Source organism: Erpetoichthys calabaricus, chromosome 13 (genome assembly GCF_900747795.2).
Source record: "Erpetoichthys calabaricus chromosome 13, fErpCal1.3, whole genome shotgun sequence".
Classification (NCBI taxonomy): domain Eukaryota; kingdom Metazoa; phylum Chordata; class Cladistia; order Polypteriformes; family Polypteridae; genus Erpetoichthys; species Erpetoichthys calabaricus.
In genome coordinates this window covers 134,658,461-134,675,580 of record NC_041406.2, presented here as the reverse complement: position 1 = coordinate 134,675,580, position 17,120 = coordinate 134,658,461, and positions in this window count along the sequence as shown.

Sequence of the window (17,120 nt, the reverse complement as noted above, 5' to 3'; positions counted from 1 at the left end):
AGTGGTAGTGCTGCTGATTTGCAGTAAGGAGACTGTGGAAGATTGTGGGTTCGCTTCCCGGTTCCTCCCTGTGTGGATAGCGCTTTGAGTACTGAGAAAAGCGCTATATAAATGTAATGAATTATTATTATTATTATTAAGTATTGCTTTTAAATTTTAATTAAGAAGAAAAGAAAACCTTTTTAAATTAAGTCTTAAAAAGAGGTGTAAAGATATTGACAATAAGCTACGCAAACCCACCAAGAAATGCAATTGTTTAAATCAAGGCGCGAGTCGAAAAACACCATCCCATAATATTAGTTAACGATTAACACATTTCTATATGTATTGTAAGCATACAATACAACTGATAATATGTTGCGATTATTTATCTGGTGTACCGACATTTTTGCGCGTTTAACGTCTGAAATCTAACGTGGTTTGTGCCCTTCAGAATGAAAACAGTTTGCATTTACCTTTTTAATAAAAGGCGAGCTTTTAAGCCTGAGAAATCACCTCGTAAATGCACACGTTTAATTGCACGTGTTAATATGTATGCTTACAAAGTATTAAAAGACACTGAACAACGTCGTTTACCTTTGTTCCCGCGTTTGATAAAAGGCAAGCTTTTAAGCCAGAGAAATCACCCCGTAAATGCACACGTTTAATTGCACATGTGTTAATATGTATGCTTACACAGTATTAAAAGACACTCAAAAATTAACGTCATTTACCTTCGTTCCCGCGTTTGACTTGTGCTGTAAATCTCTTCCTTGTTTTTAGTTCACGTGATTACGTAGGAGGCGTGATGACGCGATACGTGACTCCGCCTCCTCCATTAGAGTATATGGACAAAAAACAGGTTCCAGTTATGACCATTACGCGTAGAATTTCGAAATGAAACCTGTCTAACTTTTGTAAGTAAGCTGTAAGGAATGAGCCTGCCAAATTTCAGCCTTCCACCTACACGGGAAGTTCGAGAATTAGTGATGAGTGAGTCAGTCAGTCAGTCAGTCAGTCAGTCAGTGAGGGCTTTGCCTTTTATTAATATGTATAGATAGATAGATAGATAGATAGATAGATAGATAGATAGATAGATAGATAGATAGATAGATAGATAGATAGATAGATAGATAGATAGATGTGTATGTATGTAGATGTGTATATATATATGTAAATATGTATATATATGTGTCTGTATGTGTGTGTGTATATATATATATATATGTATATGTATGTATATGTATGTATATATGTATATGTATGTATATATGTATATGTATGTGTGTATATATATATATATATATATATATATATATATATATATATATATATGTATATATATATATATATGTTGATATGTGTATATGTATATGTAGATATATGTTTACATAACCTCTTTAACACACTACTTCTCCGCTGCGAAGCGCGGGTATTTTGCTAGTATATATATCTATACTAATAAAAGGCAAAGCCCTCACTGACTCACTGACTGACTGACTCACTCACTCATCACTAATTCTCCAACTTCCCGTGTAGGTAGAAGGCTGAAATTTGGCAGGCTCATTCCTTACAGCTTACTTACAAAGTTAGGCAGGTTTCATTTCGAAATTCTACGCGTAATGGTCATAACTGGAACCTGTTTTTTGTCCATATACTCTAATAGAGGAGGCGGAGTCACGTATCGCGTCATCACGTATTACGCCTCCTACGTAATCACGTGAAGTGAAAACAAGGAAGAGATTTACAGCACGAGTCAAACGCGGGAACGAAGGTAAATGACATTAATTGTTGAGTGTCTTTTAATACTGTGTAATTGTTGAGTGTCTTTTAATACTTTGTAAGCATACATATTAACAGATGTGCAATTAAATGTGTGCATTTACGGGGTGATTTCTCAGGCTTAAAGCTCGAAGTGATCACTCAAGTGAAGGCAGCTTCACAAAAAAAACGGATCCTTAACAAACTGTTATTGGTATATTTTCCCTCAATTTTAAAAGGTTTTCTTTTCTTCTTAATAAAAATTTAAAAGCAGAACTTCGCCGGTGCAAACCGCGGGGATTTGAGCGACTGACGCATACAGAGATATTCATGAGTGCAGGTACTTCGGAAAGAAAGCACCGTGTAAACCTAAAGTTTAAATTAAGTTCATAGACCTACAAAAGGTTGCCATTGATTTCAGGCAAGATTGCTTTTCTCCTGTACAACTATACGTTGCATTCTCAAGAGTGTGCTTGCACTGCTTGGTCATATTACAACCGGAGTGCTGAACTGACAACGTGATATACAAACAGAACAATCGTAAAAACAGGATTAAATAAAAAGGCTGCTTCCGTTGGCAAAGCAATGAAAAAGGAAGACCTTATATGACATTCGTTTATAAAACAGCGGAGAGGCTGTGTGAAGTCAGTTTCACAAAAAAACAGATCCTTAACAAATTGTTATTAGTATATTTTCACTCAATTTAAAAAGGTTTTCTTCTTAATAAAAATTTAAAAGCAGTACTTCGCCGCTGCAAAGCACGGGGATGTATATAGATAGATAGATAGATAGATAGATAGATAGATAGATAGATAGATAGATAGATAGATAGATAGATAGATAGATAGATAGATAGATAGATAGATAGATAGATAGATAGATAGATAGATAGATGTGTATGTATGTAGATATGTATATATGTGTATATATATGTAGATATGTAAATATGTATATGTATATATATTTGTCTGTATGTGTGTATATATATATATATATATATATATATATATATATATGTGTGTGTGTATGTATGTATGTGTGTATATGTATGTGTATATATATGTTGATATATGTATATATATGTGGCTGTGTATATGTATATATATACGTATATATGTAGATATGTGTATATGTAGATATGTATATATAAGTATATATGTTAATGTATATATATGTTTACATAACCTCTTTAACACACTACTTCTCCGCTGCGAAGCGCGGGTATTTTGTTAGTATGTATGGTGGGTTGGCACCCTGCCCGGGATTGGTTCCTGCCTTGTGCCCTGTGTTGGCTGGGATTGGCTCCAGCAGACCCCCATGACCCTGTGTTCGGATTCAGCAGGTTGGAAAATGGATGGATGGATATGTATATATATGTATATATGTATATATATATATATATGTCTATTGTGACAAATAGAGGCACTGTCGACCCCTTGAACCCTCAGACCAGACAGTCAGACACCAGATAAAAGTCCAATAGTAATATTTATTATTATAAATAAGTGCACAAAGCACCCTCCTCTCCACAATACTCAATTAATCCACAATAACCAATAAACAATTATCAATCCTCCACTCCCAGACGCTTAGCCACCCTGCCTGCCAACTCAGCTCGTCCGTCTGGGATTTCCCAGAGTCCTTTATAGTCCGTGACCCGGATGTGTTTCTGTTTCTCAGTCCATATGACTTTCTATCACTTCCGGGTCAGGCAAAAACTTCTCCTTTTCTTCATCAGCCCGGAAGCACTTTATTTCTTCCAACCATGTGACTGGGATTTACTTCCGGGCTGTATGGAAAATAAACGTCTCTGTGTCTCCCTGCAGTGTCTCCTGGCGACCCTAATGTAATCCAGCAGGGCTGTGCATTAAAACTCCATAGTCCATGATGCCCTGCTGGAATTTGGGGCATCTCCACGTTGCAAGGAGGGCTCCATCTAGCGGCCTGGGGGTACTGGCCAGGATGAATGGCCAGCCATATCTCACTATATATATATATATATATATATATATATATATATATATATATATATATATATATATATATATATAATATAATATACAGATAAAATTCCGTTACAACGAACTCCCTGGGACCTAAAAAATATTTTGTTTGTAATGAGATTCTGTATTTGTTACTATATGTCTTTTTTTAACTTGTATCCTGGCATTTGCAATCATTTCAATAGCTTCTTTCACGTTAATTTTAATCTCCTCCTGCCTACAAGTTATGCTGACAAGAATTTTTCTCAGCATTTCCTTGTGATGATACATTTTCAGGGTGCAAATGATGCCCAAATCCAGTGGCTGAAGCGCTGCCGTGCAATTGGGTGGGAGGAATTCAATGCGAACATTATTTAAATGTGTAAGCATGTTGTGGGCGGCACAGTTATCAATCAGAAGCCGAATCCTTTTTTTTCATATTGTGAGGTTTCTGAACTCTTTTGAGACCCCTCCACTCCCCACCCAACAGGAACAACACACTCAAGTGTGTCCTGAAGCGTGATTGCAGCGTCTGTGGAAGATTGTTTGTCCGTTGCTGGGGCAGGGCAGTAGGAGGCTCACACCAGTGCAGTGAAGCACCACAAAAGCAAATCATAAAAGATCAGGGTCGCGCTTTAAGTCCCAGTCTTGCACCCCAAAACACGAGGCTGAGTCTCAGTACTTTGGCAAACCAGCTTTATTCAGCCTGAAACAGGAACAGCACAGTTATTTATTGTAGCGTGATCTGCCACTCTGCTATACACAGACACAGCAGTCAGGCAGGGTCGTGCAGGTCAGTGATCAGGTAATCCTGTTGTCTGCATTTACAATGTACGTGCTCCTAACCTTGCATCACCCATCTTTTCTGTTTACTTTGGCGGAGAGACGCAGAATATCTGTGAGCCTGCTATTGCCCCGTACAGACGCGGAGATCGGACTTCGGGATGCTCTTCGGCTTGATGTCTAGTTGTGGGAGGTCCCAAGAGAGTTTACAAACCTCACATTTTCTTGAATGAGTGCAGCATTAATAGGAATGTTTCTTGAACGAGCATCACTGAACCACATAAAAATGGCTTTTTCGATGTCTTCAAATGCAGCAGTACACATACATTTGCAACCCGAGATTTTTCTTCTTTTTTTGCTGTGTCTTTCAAGAAAGTTGACAGTCGATGGCAAAATTCCAAATTCACTGGCAACATCTTTTTTCTTTTTGCCGCAATTGAGAGCTACAAAAAATTAATGTTTTTTTTTCTAATATGAACTGTTATCATTTTTCGTGTCTGCCATTTCTATAGGAGGGTGACAATGAGTTAAATTCCAATGGATGTTTTTCAAATGTTGATGAGAAATAAGCAAAAGGTATCACTGAAAACCACCGAAAAGAAAAAAGACAAAAAAAAAAAAAAGTATGAGGAAAATTCAAAGAAAGAAAAAAAAATTAGTATTTCTGTTTGGGGATCATTGTGCACAACTGAGCTGTGGCCACAGAACTAACTGCTCTGTGGACGATTCATTTAGGCATTTCAAGGTCTTTTGTGCACTTCGTTGTAATGAAAGTATCTGCTGAATGTACTTCGTAGTAATAAGATTTCTAACTCATGGGACCATACGAATATTTCGTTACAACAGGAATTTTGTTATAACAAATATAAAGAAAATACGTGTACGAGTGTGACCAGAAACACAGATGATTCGCCGTCTCTAATGGCAGTAATTGCTTGTCTTCAGCAGGGTCAGGCTTGTCATATAACATGCTTGTCACACAATGTTTAGAACAATTAACACCAGGTTTTTATCTCCTCATCCTTGTAATTTCCTGGGGCCTCATGTAAAAACGGTGCGTACACACAAAAATGTTGCGTACTCCCATTTCCACGCTCAAATCGCGATGTATAAAACCTAAACTTGGCATAAAGCCATGCACATTTTCACGCCAACTCAATCCCTGGCGTATGCAAGTTCTCTTCAGTTTTTGAAAACTGGCGGCACCCAGTGTCAAAGCAGTGCTTTTGTTCCAGTGTGGTTTCCCTTTCTTTTTTAGATCCACATCCCTGACGCGGCTTTATAAATACACTGAAATTAACCGCATATTGTTTATTAGTTTAATGCATCTGATTGTAATTAATCTGTAACAATATAATGGTCCACAGAATGGTCAAACTATTCTAAATACCATAGCTGCTTTAGCGTTGTTGCTGTCAATGCACCTTCTTCTTCTTCTTTCAGCTGCTCCCGTTAGGCGTTGCCACAGCGGATCATCTTTTTCCATATTACTCTCACTGCACCACTCGGAGTATTTATATCACTGTATCTGAGTGGGGTATCACAGCTCTACAGCAGCTGATCGGATAGAGAATTATCGGTATACAGCATCAAGCACATGCTGCCTCAGCCATGCTGTCTATTGAACTGCTCTCATATGGCAAACGCTTCAGAGCCTTTCCTCGCAATTCAGAAACAGTTTCATCCCAAGAACTATAAACACACTCAATTAGTCCATCAAGTGCTCCTTGTAGAACTGTTTGTACTTATAAGTACAATCACCTCACTGTAAACTTGCGATACAGTTATAATATTGCACAACCTGAGCCACTTTATAAAGCGCGTATTTACATATGATGACGATATCATTTTTATGATGAAAAGCAGCAAAATATGTTTAGTATATTATACAGATAAAACTTTAACTTCATTTAAATAATCTATATTGTTAAACATGTGAGGACACGGTGCCACCGTGCTAGCGAGGAGCTGGCGCTATGTTCACAGATTGTTCCTGCCTCGCACTGTATTCTTGCTGGGGCTGGCGCGACACTGGAAGGATAGATGGATAGAATAATTAAACATGCACTACGAAGATATTTCAATATTCCTTAAAAGTTTTAAAGAATCGGCGTTCTCAGCTTACAGATGGCTTAACGTCTATTACAGAGCTGATTGTGTGGCGATATGGAAAGAAAAGTAAGGACAGGAATTGGAAGTTAGTACATTTGACAGAGACAGTACTGCTGCAATAAATTATTTCATCGAAGGTCGTGTATGGCGCAGCAAGCATCTTGCGTGAGGCATGAACAATCTCTGGACAGGGTGCCAACTCGTCACTATCACTGCACCACCGTGCTTCCATGTTTAATAACATGCTTTAACTCCTATCATCATGAAATTGATATCAATTATACATCACAGTATTTTAATTATTCAGAGAGCTGTAATATCACGAATGTAATGGATTCTGTGTCCTGTCGGAGGAAGAGAAAGCCCATTTAAGAAGCACATAGTGATTCACACACATAGAGCACATAGAAGATCAAATACAAAACCAAGCATTTAACTTGCTACTTTAGTTACGATGGGATTTGAGAATCTAGTAAATTAAACGATTTAAAGATGAAGTTTGTGATGTTCTACTTTAATGACAAAATAAACTACTTGATTAAAGTGGAAATTTTGAGATTAAAATTGACATTTCATGCTTTTTTCCCACTGCCTATTTTTTTTTCTGTCTACCTTAATAAGCTTTCATATGACACTCAGATGGTGGGCTACGACTCGCCTTTTCATGGCAACTTGGATATCTGACAACTTCTTTTTTATTTTGGGCACTGTGCGTCTTTGTGAACTTGAGCTTTCGAGTTTCTCCGACACGCTATGTCACTCGATCAACTTCCTTTTGTTGTTTATACCACTATTTAAACCAACAAATAGTACGTTTTTCCTTGCCTCCACTTGGTATTCACTGAAATTCTTCTATTTTCCCTGGTGCTTTTGCCATTGTCTTTTCACAGAAGGCTGAGCTTAAGGGCTATTTATATTGATTTGCATATTCAAAGAGGTGTAATTATGGGAGGATTTTGGGGAGTGGCAGCAGGCGCATGCACATGCGTTACTTTTCATGCTGACTGGGATTTATGGAGCAGAAGAACATGGAAGTTGGCGAACGCACAGATTTATGCATCTGGATTTTTTTGTGCGTACAAACATTTCTGCTTATGTCCTTACGCCATGTTTTAGTGTGAATTCTATGCACAGCGTTATGCATGAGGCCCCTGGTCTGCTACAGCAGTGATTCTGAGCCGATGGTATTTGTCTAATCTGAAGATGGGAGCTAAAGCAGGACAATTGCCTGTGTTGCAGCTCCTGTCTTGAGTGTTGAAATAACAGTGCATATTTTGAATGAAGTCTTGAGACTGCACCTGCCTTCTCTTTACAGTAATAAAGTACCTGTGTTTTCCTTAGAAACCTGGACTCACCTTCCTGCCTTACATGCAACTTTGTGATCCAAGCTTGACAATACTTGTATAACCATTTACAGATGTTGCTTTTATAATTTCATTGTAATGTTACAATGACAATAAAGCCTTTCTATTTTTTCTATTCTATTCTATGCTCTTCTATTCTATTTCAAAAAACAGTGCCTCTTAAACTGCAAAAAATATTTTGTTTGAAAATAAGATTTGAAATTAGTTTTTTTTAGAAATACAAGTATGAATACAGAATCAAAATGAGGCATTAGAGGTAGATTTTTATTTTATAGAAATACAGGTATGAGTAATGCAGTATCTGCAGATCACACAACTACCCATGTTGACACTCGGTTGACCACTGACTCCATCCATCCATCCATTGTCTCCCGCTTATCCGAGGTCGGGTCGCGGGGGCAGCAGCTTGAGCAGAGATGCCCAGACTTCCCTCTCCCCGGCCACTTCTTCTAGCTCTTCCGGGAGAATCCCAAGGCATTCCCAGGCCAGTCGAGAGACATAGTCCCTCCAGCGTGTCCTGGGTCTTCCCCGGGGCCTCCTCCCGGTTGGACGTGCTTGGAACACCTCACCAGGGAGGCGTCCAGGAGGCATCCTGATCAGATGCCCGAGCCACCTCATCTGACTCCTCTCGATGTGGAGGAGCAGCGGCTCTACTCTGAGCCCCTCCCGGATGACTGAGCTTCTCACCCTATCTTTAAGGGAAAGCCCAGACACCCTGCGGAGGAAACTCATTTCAGCCGCTTGTATTCGCGATCTCGTTCTTTCGGTCACTACCCATAGCTCATGACCATAGGTGAGGGTAGGAACATAGATCAACTGGTAAATTGAGAGCTTCGCCTTGCGGCTCAGCTCCTTTTTCACCAAGACAGACCGATGCAACGCCCGCATTACTGCGGATGCCGCACCGATCCGCCTGTCCATCTCACGCTCCATTCTTCCCTCACTCGTGAACAAGACCCCGAGATACTTGAACTCCTCCACTTGGGGCAGGATCTCGCTACCAACCCTGAGAGGGCACTCCACCCTTTTCCGGTTGAGGACCATGGTCTCGGATTTGGAGGTGCTGATTCTCATCCCAGCCACTTCACACTTGGCTGCGAACCGATCCAGAGAGAGCTGAAGATCACGGCCTGATGAAGCAAACAGGACAACATCATCTGCAAAAAGCAGTGACCCAATCCTGAGCCCACCAAACCGGACCCCCTCAACACCCTGGCTGCGCCTAGAAATTCTGTCCATAAAAGTTATGAACAGAATCGGTGACAAAGGGCAGCCCTGGCGGAGTCCAACTCTCACTGGAAACGGGTTCGACTTACTGCCGGCAATGCGGACCAAGCTCTGGCACTGATCGTACAGGGACTGAACAGCCCTTATCAGGGGGGCCGGTACCCCATACTCTCGGAGTACCCCCCACAGGATTCCCCGAGGGACACGGTCGAATGCCTTTTCTAAGTCCACAAAACACATGTAGACTGGTTGGGCAAACTCCCATGCACCCTCCAGGACCCTGCTAAGGGTATAGAGCTGGTCCACTGTTCCGCGACCAGGACGAAAACCACACTGTTCCTCCTGAATCCGAGGCTCGACTATCCGACGGACCCTCCTCTCCAGGACCCCTGAATAGACTTTTCCAGGGAGGCTGAGGAGTGTGATCCCTCTGTAGTTGGAACACACCCTCCGATCCCCCTTCTTAAAGAGGGGGACCACCACCCCGGTCTGCCAATCCAGAGGCACTGTCCCTGATGTCCATGCGATGTTACAGAGGCGTGTCAGCCAAGACAGTCCTACAACATCCAGAGCCTTGAGGAACTCCGGGCGTATCTCATCCACCCCCGGGGCCCTGCCACCAAGGAGTTTTTTGACCACCTCGGTGACCTCAGTCCCAGAGATGGGGGAGCCCACCTCTGAGTCCCCAGGCTCTGCTTCCTCATTGGAAGGCATGTTAATGGGATTGAGGAGGTCTTCGAAGTATTCCCCCCACCGACCCACAACGTCCCGAGTCGAGGTCAGCAGCGCACCATCCCCACCATATACAGTGTTGACACTGCACTGCTTCCCCTTCCTGAGACGCCGGATGGTGGACCAGAATCTCCTCGAAGCCGTCCGAAAGTCATTCTCCATGGCCTCCCCAAACTCCTCCCACGCCCGAGTTTTTGCCTCAGCAACCACCAAAGCCGCATTCCGCTTGGTCTGCCGGTACCTATCAGCTGCCTCCGGGGTCCCACAGGACAACAGGGTCCCGTAGGACTCCTTCTTCAGCTTGACGGCATCCTTCACCGCCGGTGTCCACCAGCGGGTTCGGGGATTGCCGCCACGACAGGCACCGACCACCTTACGGCCACAGCTCCGGTCAGCTGCCTCAACAATAGAGGCACGGAACATGGCCCATTCGGACTCAATGTCCCCCACCTCCCTCGGGATGTGGTCGAAGTTCTGCCGGAGGTGGGAGTTGAAGCTACTTCTGACAGGGGGCTCTGCCAGACGTTCCCAGCAGACCGTCACAACACGTTTGGGCCTACCACGCCTGACCGGCATCCTCCCCCACCATCGAAGCCAACTCACCACCAGGTGGTGATCAGTTGACAGCTCCGCCCCTCTCTTCACCCTAGTGTCCAAGACATGTGGCCGCAAGTCCGACGACACGACCACAAAGTCGATCATCGAACTGAGGCCTAGGGTGTCCTGGTGCCAAGTGCACATATGAACACCCCTATGCTTGAACATGGTGTTCGTTATGGACAATCCGTGACGAGCACAGAAGTCCAATAACAAAACACCGCTCGGGTTCAGATCAGGGGGGCCATTCCTCCCAATCACGCCCTTCCAGGTCTCACTGTCATTGCCCACGTGAGCATTGAAGTCTCCCAGCAGAACGAGGGAGTCCCCAGAAGGTATGCCCTCTAGCACCCCCTCCAGGGACTCCAAAAAGGGTGGGTACTCCGAACTGCTGTTCGGTGCATACGCACAAACAACAGTTAGGACCCGTCCCCCCACCCGAAGGCGAAGGGAGGCTACCCTCTCGTCCACCGGGGTAAACCCCAATGTACAGGCTCCAAGTTGGGGGGCAATAAGTATACCCACACCTGCTCGGCGCCTCTCACCGGGGGCAACTCCAGAGTGGTAGAGAGTCCAGCCCCTCTCAAGGAGATTGGTTCCAGAGTCCAAGCTGTGCGTCGAGGTGAGCCCGACTATATCTAGCCGGAACCTCTCAACTTCGCGCACTAGCTCAGGCTCCTTCCCCTTCAGAGAGGTGACATTCCACGTCCCAAGAGCCAGTTTCTGTAGCCGAAGATCGGACCGCCAAGGTCCCCGCCTTCGGCCACCACCCAACTCACACTGCACCCGACCTCCTTGGCCCCTCCCATAGGTGGTGAGCCCATGGGAAGGGGGACCCACGTTGCCTCTTCGGGCTGTGCCCGGCCGAGCCCCATGGGTGCAGGCCCGGCAACCAGGCGCTCGCCATCGAGCCCCACCTCCAGGCCTGGCTCCAGAGTGGGGCCCCGGTGACCCGCGTCCGGGCAAGGGAAAACGCCGTCCAAAATGGTTTTTCTTCATAGGAGGTTTGTTTAACCGCTCTTTGTCTCATCCCTCACCTAGGACCAGTTTGCCTTGGGTGGCCCTACCAGGGGCATAAAGCCCCGGACAACAGAGCTCCTAGGATCATTGGGACACGCAAACCCCTCCACCACGATAAGGTGACGGTTAAAGGAGGGGCACTGACTCAGAATTCATCTATTAGTATGATGTTACATCTACATTCTCCCCAAGACTGCCCGAGACTGGAAATTTCTCAACAGACTGTCACTTTCTTTTGGTCTAACAAGAAAGAGACTCTGCGAAAAATAAAGCATGGCATTAAGTATTTTTTGCATCACATTATTATCTTCTGTGGCCTTTTTTGGTCGACAAAATGTTTGTTATACTGAAATTTATATTTTCTTAAAATGAAATCTGTTGAACATGATTGTAGCTGCATTTGCCCCAAATTACCGAATTTATGCAGCTTTTAATTCCGTAGTTTGCTTCATAGAACAGTTCTGGCAATAGTGTGACGTGTGTTCAAATAATTCCACAGACCAAAGATCTAAAAATTCAAGGCAAAATAATTCACATAAAAATAGAGAAAAAAATTGACATTAAAGAAAAGAAAAGTTATTGTTTAAGAAAAGTTTTGTTCAAGGCTTATGTATCTTGTTTCATTTCTCTAAGTTTGGTCCTCTAGTCCTTAAGCATTTTAAGCACATTAAGTAAAGTCAGAAAATTGTATACCAATCTACTAATTGCAAACTTGTATAACAGTCCATGCTAGGAGTGAACCTGTTTCCTAACTGACTTATTTAACAGTCATTTTTACATATATACTGTAGCTAAGATAGTTCTATTTCATGTTAATTTACAGGGGGTAAAAGGCTATACCATTTTCTATATTTTACTAAACTTACATTCTATAGAAATGAAGCAAACACTTACTGTATATGAACTTCCTAGGATTAGGTCTTACAGTAATGTTGTATTTTTTCCTGGCCAACAAAAAGTATTCATTATTCTGAAAATTTTGTTACTTTGGTATTTGCTGTAATGGGATTTGACATGTATACTGCATATATGTGGAGTAGGAGGAGAGTACTGGAGTGTTATGGTGGTGAATGTATAAACATTTTATGTGATTATATGTGTTGGGATAAGAGGGATGGTTTATGAAATTTATTTTAAATAATAGAGTATTTTGAATATACTATTGTTTTCCTGTATATATTGATTACTAGCTGTCCCCCGTGGCTCTGCCCACGTAGTAGTGACACAATTCGCATAAACAACTCTTACAACAACCAGTGATTTTGAGTAAACCTGATATATGCCCTTCCTGGGTGCAAATAAAAAGATGTAAATTCACTTGTGACCAGGTTGATCAAAATACATACAGAGGTGGTGAGAAACAAACAGCAGTGCACAGTAAGGCTGATGATCAAACCCCTGATCTTACACTACGAAAGTGATGGATGTAGGTGGGACGTTGTTTTCTATGTACATTTACATTTACATTTACATTTACATCATTTAGCAGATGCTCTTATCCAGAGCGACTTACAACAGTGCTTAGTAGTCTACGACTGTTCTTCAGTCTTTAAGGCTAGGATTAAATCTACTGTCATTAAACAAGTTACCGCTGACCAAGTTGTACTCAAAACCATGCTAGAAGAAAATAGTAAGTTATTAGTACAAAAATTTTTTTTTTTTTTTTTTTTTTTTTTTGAGAAAAAGGGTAGAAAAAAGTATGGGGACTTTAGTCTAAGTGCTGTTGAAAGAAGTGTGTCTTCAGACGACGTTTGAAGACAGTGAGGGTCTCCGCTGTTCGTACAGCAAGAGGAAGTTCGTTCCACCACTGAGGAGCCAGCACTGCAAAGAGTCTTGATGCATATCGTCCTCTTCTTTTAAGTAAGGGTGGTTCGAGACGAGCAGTGCTTGATGTTCTGAGACAGCGAGAAGTGACACGCTGCTTAACCAGTGCTGATATGTAAGGTGGTGCAGTTCCAGTTTTGGCCTTAAAGGCAAGTGTTAGGGTTTTGAACCTGATGCGGGCAGCCACAGGGAGCCAGTGCAGGTTCCGCAGCAGAGGTGTAGTGTGTGAGAATTTGGGAATATCAAAAACGAGTCTTGCAGCTGCATTCTGGATCAGTTGAAGTGGTCGTGTTGCCTTTAGTGAAAGTCCAGACATCAGAGAGTTGCAGTAGTCCAGCTTAGAGATGAAGTCCAGCTTAGAGATGTAATGTGGATATGGAGGCACAGTTACTTTGACATTTGTAGTAAATGTTAGTCCAAAATTAACATTATGAAAGTAGGCGTGTAAATTGAGATAACCTATACTTAAGTTACAAACTTATGATGGCTACTGGAGAGTAAATATGCAACATCATACAGTTAAATGAAGATCAGTGGATATGTCTAGGGTCATAGAGCTGAAGCACATCAGCGTGTGCCCTTAGCCTAGCTTGCCTTCTATTCTATTATATACTTTATATTTTCCAGTTATTCAATACTGGGTGTTTTGCTCATAGAGTTTTGTTATGTATTAGGTATATAAATAAATCATTATGGAAAATGTGGCTGAGTGCAAACACAACTGTTGTCGACCTTCCATGATATGTTTTTGCCTGGAAAAATATGTTTCTGCCCAATGAAAGTCCACAACACACTGATGAAATTTACTGATATGTCTGGATCGCTTGAAAGCTTGCAGTGTGAAACACAACTGAACTAACTGGAAATTGAAATAAAGTCATGAAACATTCTCTAATTCATAACAAAGCAAATTGACAAGGAGTGTGAACCTTCAGATAACATTAAGGAAGGCTGGCAACTAAGTTAACTGCATTTGGTTCAACTCAATTAACAAAGTTCTAAATATAAAAAAAGTGCTAAGTATTAAGGTAACTGTGATTTTTTATTTCTTCATACTGTTTCAATTATAAATGCAGAGCTAAAAGAATTAACTAGCTATTATTCGCACATAGCATTGAGCTGTAGGAACTACACTAACCAATTTGGTTTACAGACGTTCCTGCTCATGGTGCTCAGACAAAAAGTGCAATTGAAATTAGTACATCTGTAGTGATTTTTAGATATCCCACCTCTCCCAGAAATACATAACATCTACACTACTCCTGCAAATCATAATTACATCTGCAGTTAACATAGTAAGTTACGAAAATAGTTTTAAATTTAAAAATGCTGAAATTAAAGATGGTGGCAGTCGTATTTTATCTTAACCGCGCCCCCTTTGTCTCATACTGTTATACTCGAAATTCATGAACCACTACAAGTGAGTAACATAATACCCCTCTTTTTTCTCAGTAATGTAATCTTTCGCCAATCAATCATATAACAATCTTTTAATCGCTTGCCTCTGGAGTCAAGCATTATGTCATGTGAGATATCTGATGTATAGTAAAATGATTTGGAGTTACTTTATCTGCCGCATTTTTGTGGCAGTGACATTAACACCACTGCTGAATCACATAAATACTGTATATAGTTGTAGTCCGAATTTCCATGTAATTTGCGACATTGATGGCTGCACTCAACAATAGAAAGTTTACAACTCTTTTTACTATCATGTCAAAAGGTGCCGTTCATTTCATCTTTTTAGCTGAAAATACATCAGATCAAGTGGGTGCAATGCAGGGCCATATACATATAGAAATTTTTTATCTCAAAGAAAGAATTTTAGAGAATTTTGATGTACGTAGCATTCACGCAGCATCTGAGGCATGTACAACAAGCATAGCAAATCATGTTGCGCTTAATGTTGACTATTTGAATGACAAAAATGGCCCAAATCACGTTTTCGATGGCACTCCATCTGCTTCTGCTGAAGACTCAGCACCCACAACCCAGATTAAACAGTATACAACCCTACTTGACTCTACATAAGTTGTCAACAAATTTATTACTTAGCATAGTACTTGTGTAAGTTACTCGTTCATTCTATTTACATAACCCTTTCTCCAGTTTTTTAAACCAGTGGTTTATTTCTAGCTGAAAGATCATTCTATATATGAAGAGCCTGTTGTGAATATACTGAGCAAACATGCTACTGCCTTTGTAGTTTCTGCTAGAGAAAAATACCGTCTCTCAGAAAAGAAGAAAGTAAAACAGGTATAAAACAGGCAAAAGAATTTGTTAATATGTACCACATGTGCATACGCACAGCCACTCATGTTACTCAATCAAGCACTGTTGACTTGCTATAATTGTGTTATAATGAATTTAAGGAAGTGTTCTGAGGTATGTTTTTAAACTAATAAGCAATTTGGCTCATCAGTGTTTGCTATTAGATTGATATTAAAATATTAGAAAAACATTAGTTTTCTGGACCAACTAAATTAAATTGCATACATAATGGTAAATAATGTTTGTCTATTGCGATCGATGAAGACACTCAGTCATCCTGGGGTTAGGGGGCTAGAACATGTTGGTGAATACGTAGGTGGCTGGTGAGGCCAATCCGCACACTGAACAACCTCTGGTAGTATGGGTAAGGAATTGTAGGAGCATAATGGGGATCTGATGTATGATCCTTCATTGCCTGTCTTTGCTGTTCAACAGCTAGTGTTCATCTGGCCTCACAGGTGACAACACCTTTGTGAATAGAGGTACACCATCTAAACTTGTCCTTTGTATGTTGTGCCCATGATACTAGTTCTATGTCGAACGCCCTCAATGTACATTTCAAAGTGTTTTTCAAACATTTCTTTTGACCTGTTTGGGAGCTTAAAAAAAGAAAAGTTTCTTGGGCTGCTGATGGCATGCGAACCAAATGATCTGCGCATTGCAGCTGTGACTTCATCAAGATGATATGAATTTTGGGCACTCCTGTACAAGAGGACATTTTGTCATGCTACTTGATGGCCAGGACTTTCCTAAGGTAATTGGTGTGGAAGTGGTTCAGTTTCCTAGAGTGGTCGCTGGTAGATTGTCTACGTTTCACAGGCATAGAGGAGCATAAGGAATATGATTGCCTTGTAGATGTTCAACTTTGTCTGAAGAATGATGCCCCTTCTGTTTTGTACTGTTGCATAAAATCTGCCAAAGGTTGAACTGTCTTTTACGATTCTTGTGTTTATTTCATCATCAATGGCTACGTTTTGGGACAGACTACTGGCACGATAGGCAAACTTCTGAATTGTGTTTAGTTTCCAGTCATACACTCTAATGTTTGGCTTGGTCTATGGCCTTACAATCAATATTATTAAGACAGTGGTCATGTTTCAGCCAGCCCCAGGAAAGCCAAAGTTTGAGCAGGCCATCAAGTATTTGTCAATACTACGTTGCATGTCAGCTTCTGAAGCAGCATTGAGGGAACAGTCATTGACAAAGATGAAGTTTCTGTTACATGCTGTCTTAACCTTGGTCTTTGCTTGAACCCTCATGAGATTAAACAGTTTGCCATCAAATCTGCATCTGATGCCAATGTCTTCATTATTGTCTCTGAAAGCATCAGCCAGTATGGCTGAGAACATGAGGCTGAACAGTGTAGGTGCCAGTAAACAGTACTGTTTGACTCCATTTATGACTGGGAAAGGCTCAGATATCCAGCCAGCCTGAACTCTACCTAGCATTACATCATGAAACTGGTGCA